This window comes from Schistosoma haematobium, chromosome 1, assembly GCF_000699445.3.
Source record: "Schistosoma haematobium chromosome 1, whole genome shotgun sequence".
Lineage (NCBI taxonomy): Eukaryota > Metazoa > Platyhelminthes > Trematoda > Strigeidida > Schistosomatidae > Schistosoma > Schistosoma haematobium.
The window spans coordinates 31,739,574-31,746,936 of NC_067196.1; the positions used below are offsets into that span (position 1 = coordinate 31,739,574).

The following is a 7,363-nucleotide window of genomic DNA, read 5'->3' on the forward strand; positions in this document are numbered from 1 at the left end:
ACAGTAATGTGGACTTACTTTGAACCGTGGAGTAAAATTTGTATTTACTAATCCCGAATTTTCTTCTGGTTCCGTGCAAGGTGTACGTGTTTGCCAGTTCCGGAGAAAGGAGGTATTTCAGACAGGCTTTTGCTGATTTACGAAGATCATCACATAGTAGATGGTATAATCTTCCCATCTAAAATTTCTTCAAACACCGATTACAACTTACGAAATGATCCCGGAATTTTTGTTCTCTAAAGCTGTCTCTAAAGAACGCAACTCGTCATGCGTTCGTAATGGGAAAGTGATTGCATCACTATCCATTTCCTCTGTACGCCCGTGAGTTACACCCATGGCTAAGCGTTCATACAAAAATAGCATTTTGTCTATTTTCGTAGACAGCTCACTGACCGATTTCAGGAGCGTTCTTAACAGTTTGTTTGTATCATCGCACAAACTTTCGTTATCAGGAATAAAGTAAATGCAACTTACGGTTTATCACCTTCAGTCGACGTACGTAGAATTGGTGGTGATGAAAGGTTAGCTTTCGATGAACTAATCTATGAGTATTGATAAAGTAGGTACAAACCTCGCAATCGGAGAAAACGTTCCTGTTGAAATGTTGACAACTGGAAATTCCACCGGGGCAAATCCAGCCTCAACCTCAGCAACCTCTAGTTCTTCCGAGGTGCATAGATAATCATTAAGCTTTCGTTTGACAGTTCTAACACAAATGATATAAGAAGTTGAACAATTTACCTTTTTGGTTTCTTAGCGTCACAAGGCTGCGTTTCATCGTTAGTTGCGATGTTAGTATTGTAGCCCAGTACTGTTGCTAAACACACTTTTAATTCCTGGGCTACATTGTAGTCGTCTGAAAACAATAAATGTTAATTGATTACAACTTACCACAACGATGCATAACGGCACATTTTCTCACGTCGAATCGAATGTCAACATCAACACCCTCAACAATTTCGTGCTCACTGATATCATCACGATAAAGGTAATGATTGTTGGTCAGGAGCCATTTGTTCGGAATACAGACCACTTGCTTGTTTTCCTTATCGTCAACTAAGATGTACTTTCCACTTTGATGCTGTAAATGAATGCGCAGGCGTGAAAAATTGTACATATATTGCATTGATGAAAATTCAGTAACACTTCCTGATGGAGGACGCAAAATCACTAACCAACAGACTGTTACTGGCTAAAGTGCTATATTTGCAACAGTCCTTGAGAAATGATGTCACATCTACTACTAGAATGTATGTAAAAGAGGGATAATGACCTCATAATGTTGTGTGCGCAAGCACATGCACTTACAAAGTATGTCTGTTAGTGTTATCCACGTGCATTCGTGGCTTAAGGTAGAACACTTAAACATACCAATACTACTGGAGGGAAAAGGGTCAGTATACAAATCAGAAGGACTATGAAATGGCCGGAACCTAATAAGACCTCCATCACGGATTTCTGTTACGAACCCTGGTCTACCTTTGGCAATAACTACATTGTCCGGCCTTGAAGTAGATAGCTTTGAGTTCCTGTAACTGACCATTTGCTTGGAAGAATTATCAGTTACCTCAGGTTCAGTGACATTGTCAGCCATATCCTGATTCAGTATACTTTGAAAGTAAACTTCTTCGGCATATCGCTGTGCGGCTTGTTTAGCCACGGCGAATCCACAGTGTACTGAACGCCTAATTTTTCTCATGTAGGACTCAAAAGGAAATGCTGCGAACGATTCTAAAGTACCATGTTCCATAACGTCGTCTGCAATGTGCTTTAAACTATGCACATTGTAGATTAAGTGTTCGGTACCGTAACACCTTTCGTAACCTAATAAAAAGTTATTAATGTAAACCCTAACACTGTTAGCGAATATGCTATGAAACTTAGGGTGCGATAATAAATAAATAGACAAGGAGAGTGACTGGAAGTTTCTGTACATTGATAATGGTAACCTATTCTGAAGAACTACAGGTCCTAAGTATAATAAGAACAACCGACATTCAGTTGCTTTCCATACAGAAACTTCATTAAGTGAACGACATTTCCGTTGAAAATCGCATGTCGTGTGTTGTCTACATAAGTCTAGTGCATCATTTATTGATGCGATAATTGATTGATCCATCCTATTAAGTCGCTTAAGAGCTAGCTCCTTCCATAATGAAACAATTTTTTGGTAACACCTAAATATATCATATGCATGGGTTCACAAGGGAAACATTTAATCATATCCACTGGCAGATTTTCAAATGAACTTCTGCCACGATGATGGATAGATTGGGACCTACAACGAAAAGTGACATCACTTCTTAAGTCGTGTTCACCATTGGGGAAAGTCATTCGACCACCCATTCGCGTCCCTAAGACCTGACATTTGTCACAGCCAGCGATACCATTGTGTCCCACAATGTACTTGACGTTGCTGCGAGCTGGAGCGTCACAAATAACAGCAACTAATTTAACTGTTAAATGTAAGTGATACTTATCTACATTAATACCTACTGTCAGCAACTCCTGTAACTCTGTTATAAGTGTTGCTGACATGTCGTTGAAATCAGATGGTTTTACTTCACCACCGTAGATCCCAACTACGAAAACACTACTAACTAGTGGAGCTACTATACGACCTAGGATCGGCCACAGCTGTTGGTTAGAGCTTTTGAACAAACTTAGACCATCGTAGTTTAACTGCAACTGCAATTCGTTGAAACGGATTCGACGAAGCCAATGTCCTGAAATTCTCAAAAGACTGGATTTCAATCCTAAATGGTAATACGTTCCAGAATCTAGGATCTTAGGCTCCACGTTGTTGCATCGACGTAGAACACTTCTGACGGACGTTGGAAGTTCTGGATACCGCGCACGAAAAATGTCCAGTATTTGATCAGCCTTCTTTATGCTTATATAACCACCTTTCATCATTTCAATGACCATTTTGTCTAACTCGTCTTTCACCGAAAGATGAATGGTTGGGGACATTTCTGAAATTACACAACGTATAAAATTTTAATAATTAAACAGATTATACCGTTGATTGTGTTGTCTGAACATTGGACGTGACTACATGAAGCAGTAGCTGTATCTGTGACAATATTAGCCCACTGCTCTGTAGCTACGGTAATACGCGATTCTGTGACGACAACTGGATTGTCTGTCTCTTCGTCACAGCTCGGTAACTGACACTTCTTTATAAACTGTGCTTTCATTTTCCTCAACCTTCTGTAATAGGTTGATCGGGAACAGCTAAACAACCTAGGGTATTTAGTGTCTGCTGCCCGCCTTTTCGCAATCTTATCGAGCTGTCTATTATTATTCTGAAAGAAATAATTCACTTAAGTAAAACTGAACATAGACAGCAACCAAATTTCCCGACCTGCACTGCAAACAACTCACCTCCATAGCTTTCAAATTTTGAAAAAGTGCTTTAAAACCGACAACTCTTTGTCTACTTATTGTTGATGTATTAAAACAAGACCTGGAATTCCAAAGATTATCCCTCATCAAAAGTCTGTATTGAATTAAAATGTAAATTTCTCTATTCAAATTTACTACTGTGAGGCTTATTTATATTATGTCGATGAAATTTTAATGTGAAAAAATGCGCTACGGCAATTTTGGGGATTTCCCCTAAATTTCCCCAAAGTTTGGGGAAAACTATTTCATTTTGGGGATTTCCCCAAAAGTTACCCAAAGATTGGGGAAGGTTTTTCACTTTGGGGATTTCCCCAAAATTTCCCCAGAATTTCCCCAAAATACCCCAAAACTTCCCCAAACTTTGGGGAAGGCTATTTCACTTTGGGGATTTCCCCAAAATTTCCCCAAAATTCCCCAAAATTTCCCCAAAGCTGGCAGCTTGGGCTGTCATAAGCTTTACTCAAAAAGTGGTTGGTCTCCCAACGTTAGGAGCCTAGGCTTAAAGATAGGAACCTGAGCTACCAAGTTTGGGGAAATTTTGGGGTATTTTGGAGAAACTCCCGAAGTCAAATGACCTTCACATAGCTATAGCTATGTAGTTGTAAACAAAAACAATGAATAGAAAAACTAAAACCTGCCCCGAGTATGATAAATTAACTCACAATTATCAAGACTGTTATTGATCAAGCATAAAATATTTAAAGGTAATTAATGTATATATATTCAAACTAATCACGAATCGATCGATTCGTGAACCGAACGAACTCCATGATTCTCTCTCATATATATACGTCATCCATACATAAAGATGAGTGAGGTGAAGATAAAATGTCATGTTTTAAAAAGACACGAATAAGACAACAAACTTAGTTCCAAAGACATATCAAACGGACGCAAATATCTATTGCTTTCCAAGGTCGAACGAAGCTTACCGAAATACGCGGCCAGACTTTATTGGAAGTTGAAACCTAGGCCCAATATGCACGTTACCATTTCTGTTCTGCGTTCTCACAACAAGGACAATCTAATGAAATGTGAGTTGGTTTCTAAGTGTTCGAAACGTATTTTAAAATTGTTTGCCGATAAAACCGTTTCTTCATATTTGAGGAAAAACGAACGGACAACCTTTACTGCCAATGAATTGTTACTATACACTAGTAGACATGTTATTTGGATACGACGAAAGAGTAAGTTACGTTAGGCACAAACAGAACGGTGACTTCAACGTTAGCTGATTGGTCATGCCATTCCCATCGAATTCGAGTGGGCTCACAATCATCGATACAGATTACCTAAGCTGATGATCTACACTGGTGAGCAAGACGTTGAATTAAATATTATATAATGGTGATTAAATTTTCTGTATTCTCAAAAATTCGCCAACTACTACGATTATGATGAGAAATCTACAAACCTATGTTTGCCCACCAACAATTGGAGAGACCAACATGGCCATCAGGCGAATCAAGAGCAGCGAAGCAAAGGAGGCACTGAACGCAAGCCTAGCAGTAACTGCAAAGATACTCCACATTTTCTTCGGCAAGATCTGATCTCTGCAGACTCGATGACGCTTCAAAAGTCAGAATAATTTTAAGAACACTTGGGAGGATGGAACATGAACGCTATATTAACTTCAATCTCCGAAGAACCCACGAGACTTTAGTTTTGATGAAAAAATTAAAACCCTGTCTAAAATCTTTGGAGAACAATCATCTCTATATAATATCCGTTACCGATGCTTGAAGATAACGAAAGAATCAGATGACTGGGTGAAACATGCAGGGATTGTGAACCGAGAATGTGAGAGGTTCATATTGTCTTCCATGACTGCCTAGTATTTATCTGTAGCCTGCATTCACTCGAAGGTGCTGACATCCGAGCGAGAATCCTAAGCAAGCTAGAACACTGCCTCAACATGACGCCGCAGGACGTAGCTATCAAATGCCAAAGGTTAGTGAATCTGAAGTATGATGCCTCGATGGTAGAGAACGGTAACCGGTTCCTTCATGTCAATGCAGTCGAGAAGAAAGTCTCACGAGGTTACAGCACTCAGAATTATCGTAATGACAGCAACAAAACATCATCCTCCATGCTGTTCATGTGGCTGTTGGCAATTCAAAAGGTTTTGTCCGTTTAAAAATCATCGTTGTACTACGCGTTCAAGAAAAAAGAAAAAAGAAAGTCATTACGAAACACGGAAAGCTGTCAAACGAAAGTGTATTCTAAAAGATTGAAGCCACAAACAACTAAAGTAACGGTAGCACTTCACAAAGCCGACTTCCATAACCGTAGAAAGTATGTTTATCTCAAGATTAATGGGTATGGTGCCCGCTTACAGTTAGACACTGCCTTCCATATAACGCTTATAAGCAGGAGAATGCGGGAAAAAATTGCGAGACCGAGAACATAATCAACACATCAATCAGCACAGAGTGAATCTGAGGGAATTCTAAACACTGCTAGTGAAATTCCTTGTTAAGTCACAGTCTATGAAGAAGGGTGCAATATTTCTGACAGACCGTCCATCACCCGACTTATTGGGGCTTGATTGGATAGAAAGGTCGAGGTTTACAGACCGCCCCATAAACCCGATCTGCAACAACGTCGGTACGTGGAAAGTGTAGAAGGACATATCCAAAAGAACTCTGGTCAAAGGGGGAGGAGAGAGTATCCCAGAATGAGTGTTCATACCGGAAGGAAAGTCACCAGACGAGTGTATTTTAGGAAGAAAATCCGGACAGTTTTTAACAGCATGTTGCCGCCCAGAAAGACAAATAAACCCATGAATGAGTATCGTACGGTCACTCGTGGCTTCCAGGTGGATTAAAGGGTACTTGTCAAATCGTATCAAGGTAATAGAAAGTGGGAACCAGGTGTCATAGAACATCGGATCGGAAATGTACTATACCTGATACGGAGAAATGTCGGAACGTGTTTAAGACACATAAATCAAATTCAAAAAAACGGCAGAACATTGGTCCCACAATACCGACTCCCGTTTCACTCGCTTGTGGATTCATCTTGAAAAAACCCTCATGAGCACTAATGTAAAAGAGATAAAAGACGCAAGGGCAAAGCTGCACAACCTTCGAGAGTGATGGGCTGCAACAGCAATACGGTAACCAAGTTTCAGGTGGATCCGAGGAAAAAGTTTTACATAACAGACTTAAAAGAAGGAAGTTGTTGGGGTGACCTGGAAAACTTCTCACAAAAGACAAGCGAGAATCAGGAAACACTAAAAAGCATTTCATCTAATCAGAGTTCACCAGAAGTTTAGCCAGAAACATTAAGAAAGTGAAAAGTTACATGTAGAATTTCTGATTAGCTGATTATTATACTGCTACTATGTTTAGTAGCACTCCAGAATTTTCGGAAACCCAAGGACACCTAAAGTATTATAAAAACCTTACATTTTCCGTAAAAAAACGAACCTTTGGAGTAAAGTGCTTCTCTCATGATTTGCGCCTTTTCTCTCGTGTTCAGGTCACTGTGTAGTTCTAGCTTATGGGTTATGAGAATAGCTTAGGAACCGAATATAGTGTTCAATTAGCAAGACTTATCAGGTGGGTTGTAAATATAAAAAGAAATGATTGATCTTAACTGGCTAGCGCTTGCAAGAGAAGTAGAGCGCGGCGTTCCCACTCTTGATCTTGTGCGGATGCGTGACCGAGTGTCTTCGGCGTAGTGAGTCCATTAGGACTAGTGTGGTCAGCATCAAATGTCGGATACTAACAGAGCTATTGATTTCGGGGATTTATTTACCCCCACAACATTATTCTATCATACCCTAGTTAACAGTGGAGTTGCGTGGATTTTTAAGTCTCCGAATATACGCAAACGTGAGTGAACCTGAGCAATCCGATGCATCTGCAGCTTAAATAACCTTAACCCAAGGGGCAGGCATTCCTTCGTCCTCACATAGTTTTATAACCCACATTTGGCACTAGTTGTTAAG

General features: G+C 39.9%; 1 protein-coding gene across 2 annotated transcripts in view; it reads right to left on the reverse strand.

Annotated features, from left to right (window-relative positions):
* The window catches only part of INPP4B_1 (Inositol polyphosphate 4-phosphatase type II), a gene marked incomplete at its 3' end in the record, with an annotated part of 49,702 nt that extends 45,367 nt beyond the window's left edge, over nt 1-4,335 (reverse strand). The window contains exons 1-6 of one of the 2 annotated variants that reach the window (XM_051215846.1): nt 3,388-4,335; nt 3,023-3,308; nt 892-2,975; nt 742-856; nt 572-706; nt 19-537 (exon numbers count right to left, since the gene is read on the reverse strand). The remainder of the gene's footprint in view (nt 1-18; nt 538-571; nt 707-741; nt 857-891; nt 2,976-3,022; nt 3,309-3,387) is intronic. The other variant, XM_051215847.1, reaches the window with a different exon arrangement.
* Between the last annotated feature and the right edge of the window lie 3,028 nt (nt 4,336-7,363).